This window comes from Cebus imitator, unplaced genomic scaffold (assembly GCF_001604975.1).
Source record: "Cebus imitator isolate Cc_AM_T3 unplaced genomic scaffold, Cebus_imitator-1.0 Scaffold25, whole genome shotgun sequence".
Classification (NCBI taxonomy): Eukaryota; Metazoa; Chordata; class Mammalia; order Primates; family Cebidae; genus Cebus; species Cebus imitator.
This window is the reverse complement of record NW_016107340.1, coordinates 195230-209785: the sequence shown is the minus strand read 5'-3', so window position 1 is coordinate 209785 and position 14556 is coordinate 195230. Positions and strand designations below refer to the sequence as shown.

The 14556-nt window shown below is 35.8% G+C and overlaps 1 pseudogene; it reads left to right on the top strand.

Moving 5' to 3' along the window:
* Positions 1-13958: 13958 nt before the first annotated feature.
* On the top strand, positions 13959-14089 carry LOC119470277 (annotated as a pseudogene).
* Positions 14090-14556: the final 467 nt, after the last annotated feature.

Sequence of the window (14556 nt, the reverse complement as noted above, 5' to 3'; positions counted from 1 at the left end):
GACTTTAGGCTTTACTCCATAGCTTAGCCTCTCTTGTATTTTGTGAGTGGAGATTCCCTACCCATGCTACCCTATGAAATGCCTATGAGATTGACTCAGGGTCAGTCTCCGTGAGGCAGAGATTAACAAATGTGAGAATTATTAATTCACCCTCCTTACTTACTCTTCATTAGATAAGACATAATAGTAATTAGGTATTAATGTTCATAATTCACATATAGAAGATAGTTGGATTATATTATCTAGAATGCACAAACTCCAGGCTTGCTGAAAGGCTAGAGAGAGTGACCATGTCACACATTCCTCAGGTGGTCATAATTCCACAAAAAGGGGCTTGCTTACTGGGCTTTTTAGAACTGATACAATTGTATCAATAAAATATTACATATTGACAACCAATTTATTTAAACTCGGTGCAGATACTGTGTCACAGCCTCAGCCGGTAGTCTCAGAGGAGGATCCAAAGAATTTCTGGACAGTCAAAGCTCAGGGACCTCAGTGGATCAAGTTGTCTGCAAGATCAGGTTTGACCTAAAGTCCTATGGAGCTCACTGGGAGCCCAAAGTGTAAAGAGCACTGTCATTCCCAGGTTCAAAATGGGTCCTACAGGACAGAGCTTGAAATTGAACTAATCTTTAGTTTAAACAAGAGCAACCAGTCATACTTTAGGCTTGCATCAGGGTAAAGGAACCATAAATCTGGCAGAGCTTGAAAAAGACAAAGCTTTTAGCCTATGTCAAAAATAATTATGTAATGTGACTCTCTAATCTTGTAATTATCTCTACTAAATAAAATTCTCTAGAACTGGAATTATTTCTAATTTATTTCTAATTATTTCTATATCTAGAAATAACAGTCTTTGGTCATGAGCTTTCTATGCATGCCAAATGTGCAGTGAGGTGTCTGTGAGAGGAAAGAGAAGACAAAAGGTTATAAATCTCAGGTTTGTATCTTTTAGAGAAGACCACCTTGGCCCTTTTCAGAATCGTGGAATATGAGCTATCACCTAGAGAGACTACCCTAGATAGGGCACTTTTAATACATTAGGGACTCAAGAAAATCTTACTTTAGAAGAGTAGATTGCAGGTAGCCCTTGAAATAAAGAATTTCTACAGACAATTTTGGACTCTCCCCATTTTATTAAAATGCAGTATACATGTGAACTCTTGTCTGTTTAAAAAATTTCTGAACCACAAAATATCACAATAAAAAGATAGAAAGAAGGTAAAAATGAAGCCCTGCATTTTGTCAGATAGTCATTCTGGTTTCTACAAACAACTGGAGAAGAAACAAACTAAAAATTACCAATGCTTCTTAAACATTTCCAAAATTCTTATTAAAAGTTTTTATCTAGTTTTACATCCTTACTGATACCTCAAATTGAGCTGATTATTGATAATGTAATGGAACACAAACAGGGAAATAGTCATGAATATAGAACATTTGTACCTAAAAATCCAGTCTGAAACATCATAGTTTTATACACTATGTTCATCAAAATATAATATCACATGTTATAATCTGTCAGATTTTGGAAACTAAAATATTTTTGTCAAAGAGTATTAATCCTTATTTTTCCTAGTTGAAATCTTTTTTTTAAAACAATTAATACTTTACATAACTCACATAATTTGTCAGTTCTTCAGTAGGCCACCAGGAGGGCAGACCCAAAATTCAGACCTTAATGTCATCTATCATAATCAAAATTAGTTATTTTCTCTAGTAAATAATGTAATCAAAAATTAATTTGTGACTTTATTTTGAATTGATACATAATATCTGTACACATTTATGGGGTACATGTGATATTTTGTTACATGCATAGAATGTGTAATGATCAAGTCAGGTTATTTAGGGTACCTATCACCTCAAGTATTATCATTTTTATGTGTTAGGAATATTTCAAGTCCTTCCCTCTGTTTTGAAAGGTACAATATATTGTTGTTAACTATAATCACCCTACTCTGTTATCAAACATTAGAAACTTATTTCTTCTATCTAACTGCATGTTTTTACCCACCAACCAAATTCTGTCTATCTCCCAAACTCCCGTATACCCTTCCCAGCTTCTCATAACTATCATTTAATTCTCAGTCTCCATGAGATCAACCTCTGTAGCTCCCACAGATGAGTGAGAACATGTGATTATGTGATATTTGTTTTTCTGTGCCATGCTTATTTCACTTAACATAGTAACTTCCAGTTCTATCCATGTTGCTGCAAATGATATGCATTTATTATTTTTATGGCCAAATAGCATTCCATTGTGTAAATATAGACAAAGATATTTTCTTTATCCATTCTTTTGTTGAGAGATGCTTAGGTTGATTCCATAGACTGTTGTGAATAGTGCTGCTATAAACATGGGGTACAGGTATCTTTTTGATACACTGATTTCGTTTCCTTTGGATAAATATCCAATGGTGGGATTGCTGGATCATATTATAGTTCTATTTTGGGTTTTTCCAATAAGTTATATTGTTTTTTGTAGTAGCTCTACTAATTTTTATTCCTATCACCAGTGCATAAGAATTCCTTTTCTTCATATCCTCACCAGCATGTTATTCTTTTTGTCTTTTTAATAATAGCCAATTTAACTGGGGTAAGATACCTCATTAAAACTTTAATTTGCATTTCCCTGAATAAATATGTCTTTTTAAAAAAGTGAATGATGCTGGGAAAACTGAATATCCATAATTAGGAATATTGAGTATTTTTCATGTACCTGTTGACATTTCTATGTCTTATTTTGAAAAATGTTTATTATGTCTTTTGCCCACTTTTTAATAGGATTGTTTGGTTTCTTACTGTTGAGTTGTTTTGAGTTCTTTGTATATTCTGGATATTAGCCTCTGATTAAATGAATAGTTTGCAAATATTTTCTTCCATCAACAGATTTTCTCTTTATTGTTTCCTTTGCTGTACAGAAACTTTTTAGTTTAAGTTTCATTTGTCTGTTTTTGTTTTTGTTACTTGTGCTTTCAAGGTCTTAGGCATAAAAATTCCCCTGTATTTTCTGCTAGTAGTTTTATAGTTTTGGGTCTTACACTTAAGTCTTTAACATATTTTGAGTTGATTTTTGTCTATGGTGAGAAATAGGGGAACATTCTTCTGCATATGGATATCCAGTTTTTCCGGCACCATTCACTTTTTTAAAAAGACATTTATTCAGCATCATGTTCAGACAGACAATTACATTTGGCAATCAACAGCAGGAGTAGAAAAAATCTACATTAAACCCCTTTCGTTGGAATGCTTTACACTTTCCATAGAACAGAAACATTAAGCTGTTATACAATTAGTCACAACTACAGTTCTCAAGTTTTTTGCCAATACACATGAGACACATGAGTATTGTCTAAAACTGTGCTTGGCCGAGTTCACAAATGTCTTGTAACCTGTAGCTTCCTTATCACTTCTCTAGCTTTCCTCTAGTGCTAAGCTTTGTTTCCTGGCAGTAACTAAAATCTTCTGCTACTGCCATAGCTATTGCTGCTATTTCATTAGATAAGACATAATAAATAAGACACCATAGCCACCTTGGTTTTATAGTTTGGCAAAGTATTGGCCTCCACCACCATAGGAACTAGAACTTCTGCCTCCAAAGTTTCCTCCCTCATGGATTCAAAATTTGAAGACTGTTATAATTGCCAAAATCATTGTAGCTGCCACCTCCAAAATTGCTTCCACTACTACCATTAACACTGCCTTTGCCTCCTCCATTTTTATAGCTGTCATAAGTGCCAGTCCTGCCATAGCCACTGCCCTGGTTTCCATAACCCTGTCCACCGCTTCTGTAGCCTCTGCTTCCTCCTCCAGAGTAACCAGGGCGTCCTCCTCCATAAGCACCAACATTATAAAATTCATTATAACTATGCCCACTGCCACCATATCCACTGCCACCACAGCTGCCACTAAAGCCAACACAACCATTGAAGTTTCCTCCATGACCAAAATTGTTATTTCCAAAACCATCTTCACAGCTACCACCAAAGTTTCTAGAACCACTGTGACTCTTTGGCTCCATGAAGCCATCTCTTGTTTTAAAAGGGCTTTCCTTACTTCCCCATTATATCCATTCACAGTATGGTGTTTCTGAATGACAGTCTTATACACAGAGTGATGGTTGTCAAAGATTACAAAAGCAAAGACCTTTTCCTTGCCACCTCAGATAATCATGATTTCAGTCATTTTAATTTTCCCATACTGTTCAAAATAATCTCTAAGGTAATGTTTTTCAGTGTCTTCTGTAATAGCACCAACAAATATCTTTCTCACAGTTAAGTGGGCACCTGGTCTTTGGGAATCTTTTCTTGAGACGACTCTTTTTGTTTCCATAAATCTTTCATCTACTTTATGTGGCCTTGATTCATGGCTGCGTCCACCTCCTCTAAATTGGTGTGTGTGATAAACCCAAAGCTCCTGGAGCACTAAGTGTTTGGATCTCTCATTACCACACATTCTGTGTGTGTTTCCTATTGCTAAGAATGGCTCCTCAGACTCTGGTTAGTTGTCTCACAAGCCTTTGATGAAGACTTCCACAGCTGTGTGGTCTCTGTAACAGATCCTGACTTAGAGTGGCAGATGGCAGATGGCAGATGGCAGAAATAGACAGATGGCAGTGGGAAGATACTTTAATGATACTTTTTATGCAGTCAGAAAAGAGTTAGCTAACAAACATATATCTCATTTATTAATTTTTTGTTTCTATAAATGTAAGTGATACAAGTACAATTTTGTCACGTGGATATATTGTGAAGTGGAGAAGTCTGGGTTTTTAGTGTATCCATCACCCAAATAATGTACATTGTACCTGTTAAGTAATTTCTCATCATCTACCTTCTCACATTCTTCCACCCTTCCCAGGTTCCATTGTCTGTCAGCCTATGTATATACATTAGTTAGCTTCCATTTATAAGTGAGAACACACAGTATTTGTCTTTCTGTATCTGACTTGTTTCACTTAAGACAGTAGCCTCCAGTTGTATCCATGTTGCTGCAAAAGACATAATTTCTTTTTTATGATTGTATAGTATTCCACTGTGTGTGTGTGTGTGTGTATGTGTGTGTGTTTGTGTGTGTGTACACTATATTTTCTTCATTCATTCATTGATGGACACTTAAGTGATTCCACATCTTTGTTCTTGCGATTGTAATTTTGTGCTGTGATAAACACGGAAGTGTGTGTATCTTTTTGATATAATGATTTATTTTTCCGTGGGTAGATACCCAGTAGTGGAATTGCTGGATTAAATGGCACTTCTATTTTCAGTTCTTGGATAAATTTCCATACAGTTTTCCAAAGAGATTGTACTAATTTACATTGCTGCCAACAGTGAATAGCATTCCCTTTTCTCTATATCCTTGTCATGTTATTTTTTGTCTTTTTAATACTAGCCATTCTGACTGGTACAAGATGATATGTCATCATGGTTTTAATTTGCATTTCCCTGATGATTAGTGATGTTGAGCATTTTGTACATGCTGCTTGGTCATTTGTATGTCTTATTTTGAAAAATATCTATTACTATCCTTTGCCCACTGCTGAATGAGATTATTTGGGGTTTTCCTTGTTGTGGTTGAGTTGTCTGAGTTCCTTGTAAATTCTGAATATCAGTCCCTGTTGGCATGCATAGTTTGCAAATATTTTCTCTTTTTCCGAAGGTCGTCTGATCACTTCATTATTTTTTCTCTGCAGAAGCTTTTTAGTTTAGTTAAGTTCCATTTGTCTGTTTTCTGTTTTCGTTGTTTATGATTTTGAAGTCACTCATAAAATCTTTCCTAAACCAATGTGCTGAAGTGTTTCCCTGTTTCCCCTATGTTATGTGCCAGTAGTGTTATAGTTGCAGGTCTTACATTTAAGTGTTTAATCCATTTTGAGTTGATTTTCATCTATGGTGAGAGATAGGGGTTAGAATTTCCTGGGGATCTTTCTACTTTCTTGATGTAGGTGTTTATTGCTACAAAATTCCTTCTTATCACTGCTTTGGTTATATCCCATAGGTTTTAGCATGTTGTGCTTTGATTTTCATTTGTTTCCGGTTTTTTTGAACTTATTCCTTAATTTCTTCCTTAACCCAGTGGTCATTTAGGAGCATGTTTTAAAATTTCCATATATTTGTACAGTTTCCAAAGTTGTTCTTCTTACTGATTTCTAGTTTTATTCCATTGTGGCCTGAGAAGATACGTGATATGATTATAATTTTTAAAAATCTGTGGAGAATTGTTTTGTGTCCTAATATATGGCTTATCTTGGAGAATGTTCCATGTGCCGATGAGAAGAATGTGTATTTTTGTAGCTGTTTGATGAAATGTAGCTGTTTGGTCCATCTGGTCTAATGTGCAGCTTAAAAGCTGCTCAATGGTTATGTGTTAATTTTCTGTCTAGATGAGCTATCTAATACTGAGAATGGGATGTTGAAGTCCCCAACTATTATTATGTTGGAGTTTATCTCTCCCTTTAGATCCAGTATTTGCTGTCTATGTTTGGATGGTCTGGTACTGGGTGCATATGTGTTTAGTATGATTATATTCTCTTGCTGAGTTAATCTCATCATCATTATATAATGACCTTCTTTGTCTCTCTTTACTGTTTTTCACTTTTAAATCTGTCTTGTCTAATTTTAAATAGCTAGTCCTGCTTATTTTTGGTTTCTGTTTGCATGGGATATCTTTTTCCATCCCTTTATTTTCAGTCTATACGTGTCTTTACAGGAGAGATGAGTTTCTTGTTGGCAGCATGTAGTTGGGTCATGTTTTTTAATTCATTCAGCCACTCTACATCTTTTAAATGGACAGTTTAATTCATTTACATTCAAAGTTTTTATTGCTATGTAAGGGCTATTCCTGTCATTTTATTAATTGATTTATGGTTGTTGTGTATATACTTTGTTCTTTTCTTTCTCTCTTACTATTTATCATTGTGGGTTTCTGTAGTAATAACATTTGAGTTCTCTTTCTTATTTATGTGTTTGCTCTACCATTGCATTTTATACTTTTGTATGTTTTCATGAGGGTAGATATTATCTTTTGCTTCCACATGTGGGACTTCCTTAGACATTTCTTTTTTTTGTTTTTTTTCTTTTTAAATTTTCTTTCTGTTTTTTTAAGAGATAAGTGTCTTGCTATGTTCCCAGGCTGGCCTTGTACTCCTGGGCTCAAGTGATCGTCCTGGCTTGGCCTCCCTGGTAGTTGTGACTATAGGCATGCATCACCACACCTGGTCAAGTATTTCTTATAGGACCAGTCTAGTGGTGGAGAATTCCTTTAGCTTTTGCTTGTATGGAAAAGATTTTATTTCTCCTTCACTTATGAAGGATAACTTTGCTGGGTGTAATGCCTTTGGCTGGCAGGCTTTTTTTTGTTTTCAGCATTTTGAATATACAATCTCATTCTCTCCTGAGCTGTAAGGTTTCTGCTAAGAAATCTACCATTGGTCTGATGAGGGTTTCTTCATAAGTAACCAGATACTTTTCTCCTGCTATTTTAGAATTATCTCTTCATCCTTGACTTTAGACAGTTTGACTATAATGTGCTGTGGAGAAGACCGTTTTGAATTTTATCTGGAAATCTCTGAGCTTCCTGTATCTAGGTGTCTAAATTTTGCTAGACTTGGGAAGTTTTCAGCTAAATTTCATTAAGCAGGTTTACTATCCCTTTTATTTTCTCTTCACCCTGTGGGACATCAAAAATTCAAATAATTTGGTTGCCTTACAGTGTTCCATATGTGCCATCATTCTTTTTTCTTTATTTTTGTCTGACTAGGTGATTTTTAAAGACCCTTTTTCAAGTTCTGAAATTATTTCTCCTGCTTTATCTAGTCTATTATTAACAAGCTTTCATGTGTATTTTGTATTTCATTCAATAAATTCTTCCATTACAGATTTTACGTTTAGTTCTTTTTTATGATATCTATATGTTTAGTGAATTTCTCATTCATGTCCTGAATTTTCTGATTTCTTTGTATTGCTTTTCTGAGTTCTTTTGTGCCTCATTGAGCTTTTTAAATATTATTTTGAATCATTTCAAATTACTTATCTGAGATTTCATGAATTTCTTTTTCATTGGAATCCTTTGCTGGAGAATTATTGTGTTCCTCTGGAAGGGTCTTGATTTTTTTTTTCCTTTTTCATGTTTCCTGTGTCCTCATGTTGATATCTGTGCGTCTGGTGTAATGGTCACTTCTTCCAATTCTTTGAATTTGCTTTTATAGCAGAGGACTTTTTCCTGAAGATGTGTCTATGGCATTGTTTGTGTAGGGTACTGTGGCTTTGAATTAGGGTATGTGCAATAGTGCAATCTCCTTATGATTTCGTCGGCTATAAACAGTGTCAAGAGTGTCTGTAATTCCCTCAGTGGATTTGGATATAATTTTTTTTTATGATCACAAATATTTTTATTAAGCTCAAGACATAATAGCGCATTACAGGAAGAACCCAACTACATTTCATTAGAGGTAAAATTATGGATTTATGGATATAACAATAACAACAATAACAACAACAACAACAAAAGAAACAGCCTATCACTGAAAATACATTATTACAGAAAAGTTATGAGAAATCCATTGTGAGATTTTAAAAGATAATATTCCTAACAATTTGACTAAGTGATTTGGGTATGGTGATGTACAAGGAGGGAGTACTAACACATGAAGGCTCCTTTTAACCCTGCAATGGTAAAATATATTCAGTCTGTTCAATATACCATCAAGACTGGGGTTAAGCCATGAGTTCTCAGAGTCTTTAAATAATCACTGTAAACGTTTTATTTGCTTTCCAAATCCAGAGGGTCATATTACCTAACATCTTAGCAAGTTAGTATGCTTTGGAAAGTATGATTTCCAAAAATTAACAAATCTTTGATTTATAAATAAGTTTATTTATAATGATATTTACATAATAAAAACAAAACACATGGAACTCACAAGTTATACAAAGAAACTGATGTATAATAAAAACAGCAATATAGACTGACAGGCAGAAATTTAAAGAAAGATTTAATAAAGAGTTAAATATCAAATAGACAACTTCACTTCTAAATTTCACTTTGTCACTCACACTGAATTGGAATTGAACAATGGCTCTCTCTTCAAGCGGTCCTGTACTGGAAATTCTGGAAACTGGTAAAATATATTTTGATTAAGAGTTTCAAGTTAATGACCTATTTCCATGCAGTACCTAATGCCTTTAGATGAAGTCACATTCAATCTGCTTTGAAGTGAAATAGCTTTAAGTAATCTGGATATAATTACTAATGGAGTGTGTGGTGAAGTTTTGCTGCAGACAGGAACATCATGTGGACTAGCCATTGGACCCCAGTGGTGGCAGCAGCATGCCAAGCATGCCTGTCCTTGGCTTCTCAGTTAAGTTTACACAGGCATTGTTTTTAGCAGGTCTAGGTGAGCCAGTTCTTGGGCCTCCAGGCTGCTTACTTTGGTGCCAGTAGTGGCAGCGGTGGGTCAGGTTGGTGGGTGGGTCCTTGGGCCTCTGGGCAATGTGTATAGTGTGGGCAATGACAGTAGCAATAGTGGGACAATTCTCTGGCTTCCAAGTGATGTTGACAATGGCTATGATAGGCTAGGTGAGCCAGTCCTCAGGCCTGAGGGTGATACACAAGAATGAGTGCCAGCTATGGTACTAGCAGCAGGCTGTGTGGGTCCGTTCTCTGCCCCCCGCTCCCCTGGAGGAGTCATCACATTCCAGTGGTGGTGGATGGGAAAGGAAATCCCCAGGCTCCTGAATGATGCGCCTGGGCACTGGGGGATAGGAGCTGGGCCAAGTAGACCTGTCCTCAGGCCCCTCAGAGGTGCACGCAGGTGCTGGCTGTGGTAAGGCAGGGGTGAGGTGATCACCAGGCCTCTGGCTGAATGCTCAAGTAGGGGGAAGCTATGGCTATGCTGCAACTCTGCTCCTGTGAAGTGCAGGGTTGCCTTCAGTGGCTGCAGTCTTAAATGTATGGCTAGGGGGCATGCATATTTGGGCCCTTGGTGGCAGATTTAAGGAGGATAGCCTGTCCTCAGGTTGCTTTCAAAGCAACCATGTTACTAGGAGTGTGAGGGTTCTGCCAATAGCTTGCACTTCAGCCCTAGTGACAGCAGCTAGCAGCAAGACCTGGCTGCATGCAAGATATGTCAGTGGGGCTCCATGGATATGAAGATGCAGGGGCTACTGAGCCCCAGGGCAGGATGCAGGACTCAAGTCATTTGTGGGACTCCTCTCTGAAGCAGTCCTGTCATGCAGTCTCTAGGTAGATCCCTATGTTAGTTAGTCTCAGGGCCCTCATGAGTTGAGAGGCTCTCCCATGGCTAGGATTGCAGAAGCCTACAGTGGGAACATAGACCACTGGGGGTCACTCACTCTTTCCTCACATTGAGGAGCCTCTGCAGACTCCCAGCTGATCCTGTCCTCTCTGAGTTGACTACCTCACTCCCCTCTCCTTCTTTGCCTTGGATGTCTACTGTCACTTTTCTGTTGAATTCCAGTGTTCTTAGGTGATCTTTAGAAATGTGATTATTTACTCATTATTTTGGTTCATCTTTATGGAGGAGGCAAGTAGCAGATGCCTCTAGTCAGCCATCTTGAAGTCCCTTCTTCTATTTAACTTGCTACTTTGATATCAAATGTTGACTCAGAGATGGGATTTCTTTGATTTTTGTTAAGTAAAATCCTTTCTAATATTAAGATTGCTAATACCTCTATCAATGACTTATTTGGATACTGTCTTAATTTCTAATATAAAATTCAATTTAGAATTATATTCCTCATAATGGCAGAGAAGCTTATATCTGACAAATCTTCCTGCAGATACAATAATAACCTTTAGACAAACTACCAAAAACAAAAACTGCTATTATAAGGTACAAAAGAACAACCAAAGTTGAGCACAGACTTCAGAGAACATGGAGGGATGAGAGCCACATTTATATAGTTTTTGTCCCTGGAGGCATATCCTAGTTCAAACCATGCAGAATTGGAAGACTAAATGTTGGAATTAGTAGACAAGGACTTTGCAGTGGCTATTATAACTAATGTTTAAAAACTTAAAAGTTGTCATGAGGATGGAATAGATGTGAAATACCACAAAGAAGTGGATACTAATTAAAAAAGAATGAAATGGAAATTATAAATCTGTTAACAAAATATCAGAAATTAAAAGAAAATAACAGAATATTGGAAGCACAGAAAAAAGTTTAAATAAAATTAAAGACACCAATAAAAATTATCAAATCTGAAGGATACAAAGAAAACAAGTTTTAAAACAATAAAAAGCATCTCGGTGATCCATAGGACAATATCAAGTGGTCTAACACACATGTAACTGGAGTCTCAGAAGAAGAGGAGATTGAGAATGTGGCAGAAAAATATATATTTCAACAAATAAAGGCGAAAACATCAATTTAGAAATCCAAAAGTTTCAGCAGACAACAGACAGATCTAAAGAAAACTCCACCTAGAAAAAAATAATAAAATTGGTAGAAACTAATGATAAAGAGAAAATCTTTAAATCAGTTAGTAAAAGGGCATATTACATACAGGAGAACAATAACACAAATGGCAGCTTACTTCTCATCAAAAATAAATAAATAAATAAATGGCAGAAGACAATATAATGGCATCTTAAAGTGTTGAAAGAAAATAAAACTGTTAAAACAGACATTTTCAGATTAAAAAAAGGCAAAATAATTTAACACTAACAGACTTGTACTACAAGAAATATTAAAGGAAGTTTTTCTGGCTGAAGGGAAGCAGCATCAAAGAGAAATTTTACTCTGTAAAAAGGAAATAAGAACACTACACATAGCAAATATTTGGATAAATATAAAAGGCTACTTTTTCTTCTCTTAAAAGACAACCGGTTGTTTTTAAAGCAAAATTATAACATTATAACATTTATAATCTAATCTACATAAATGAAAAATACATGGCAATACTAGTACAAAGAATAGGGTGGCATAAATGAAATTACAGTTAAGTCTTCACTTAACTTCAATGGGTTCTTGGAAACTAAGTGAAACAACATGTAAGGAAACTAATTTTACCATAGGCTAGTTGATATAAACAATAATTATGTTCCTACAGATTATTTCTGGTAACAAAAACATCACTAAACATCTAATTAAAGACCTCAAACACTTCTAATATTTAACACTGGAATAAGTGTGAGCTATACATACATTTAAGAACAATTAATAAAAACAAGTCAAATATTGATGTAATTTTTGGTGAATCAGTGAGTGACAGTGGTCATACTTGTGGCGGGTTGAATCCAGAAATAAATGTTTGCAAAGTTAAAATTGTAAGGAGCACCTCCTACCACCATGCATTTCAAAAACAATCACAAATATGGCAACTTGCTGAGCGCTTTTGTACCATATTGTTTATGGTTGTGCATTTTTATGATTCTCATGTAAATTTTTATTTTATAATAATTTATATTTTTTCCTTCATTTTCTGACCTGTTTACTCTAGTTCAGAGTCATGGGTGGCTGGAGCCTATCCCAGCAGTTCAGGGCACAAGACAGGAACCAGACCTGGACAGGATGCCATTCTATCACAGGACATACTCATTCACAGACACACCCACACTCACTCAGACTGGGACCATTTAGACGTGCCAGTTAACCTAATGTGCACATCTTTGGGATGTGGGAGGAAACCAGTGTATCCAAAGAAATTCTTTGCAGACATGAGGAGATCATGCACACTCCACACAGACAGTGGCCCTGGTGAGGAGTCAATGTTTTTCTCATCAATGGTATAACAAAATGACGTGTAATGAAACAATGTTATTTGAGGACCTGCTGTACACCATTGTAAATTCTTATATTTTGAATGAAGTGGTACAATACTAACTGTAAGTAGACTCTGATGAGTTATGATGCATATTGTAATCTGTAAAGCAACCAGTAACAAAATACAAAGACATATCTAAAAATGGAGGAATCTAAATGGAATACTCAAATATATTTGATTCACTCAAAAAAAGGCAGAAAAGGAAGAAAGGAGGATAGGACAAATGGAAAATAATATCAAAATACAGACCTAAATCCAACAGTATTAATTATATTAAATATAAATGGATTATACACTTCAATGAAAAGGCATAGGATATTAAGTTGCATTTTTTAAAAAAACAAGACCCAACTAGATGATCTCTACAAGAGATAGGTTAACATCCAATATATCACTGGATAGATGTTTCCTAAATTGTACATAATAAAATTGGAAATAGTCCTAATTTTAAGTAAATATATTTAAGTTACAGTTTCCTCTTAGAGTCCCAACCCACTGAATAGATAAAATTTGGAATTTTATGGGACAATTTTGTTTCTCCTGCTGCCAATCAAATATTTGTTCACATGTCTTCCTGCTCCCTCTACAACTACATGCATTAATATGTCATCTTTAAACTTAAGATATGGTCTAAGACTTCAAACCATTTTTAAGCATATAGCATCATGGATTGAAATTCAAGTAGTCTTTAATGAGGATAGGAATTATTAGTTAAGTGAACACATCATTAGACTGAGAATCAGGTGTCCAACAGTGAGACACCTGCTAAGGTAGAGAGGCACTGGGCAATTGTTAGAGAGTACGGGCACAGGCAGTCCCTTAAAGCTTGCTCTAACACCTGTCTCCTCCTCTTATTGGCTGTGGAACCTGACAGTTTCACAAGTTAGCTAACCTTTGGTTTTCTTACCTGCTCCCTCCTCTGTTTAGGAAGATGACTAAGTGCCAAACTATGTAGGTTCAATTCAAACCATCTCCTAACTAAATAACTTTCGGCAAGTACTGACCTTCTCCATGCCTTAGCTTTCTTATTTGTAAGGTGGTTGAGTAACACCAACCTTATATGATTTATGTGGACTAATTGAGTGAATATTTATAGAGCACTCAGAACAATGTCTGGTATGTAGAAAGCATTATAAAGTGTTTGTTTGCTAAATAAAATAAATAATCACTTCTCGGCCTTTTGGCTAAGATCAAGTGTAATAAAATAAATACTTTCATGGATTTTTTTAACATTTAGTTATGATGACTTAAATAAATCACCTACCATTATGTCTGACAAATAGTGAGTAGTCAGCAGAAGTTGCCGTTACTATTACAGGAAGTGATGTGGTGATCATTGCTAAACATTACCTTACTAGTAGACTTTCAATGATACACTGGGGAGAAGTCTGTTTGCTCATTAATAATGAGAGTTCATGGCCTTTATGCAATTTTTCTTTTTATAGGCCATATAATCAAGTAAAACAATGATGGTAAGGGAAAATTTGTTCAGGAAGAGACCCTCTAGGGAGTTGTTTTTTTTTTAAAGGGGTGGTAATATAAAGTTGTAACTGTCGGGACTGTTCAAAGCTGATGAAAATGTTACTGAAGAACTAAAGCTTTATCTTTAGAGTGGGCATAATTAATAAGGAAGAAATCAGGCTTTCAGAGCCTTTAGTCTGCAGACTGACAGCAACAGTGTTCCCCCTCCACCCCCACCAGCTTGTTAGAAATGCAGATTATTGGGCCCTCCAGAATCAGAATTAGCAAGATCCTCAGGTGG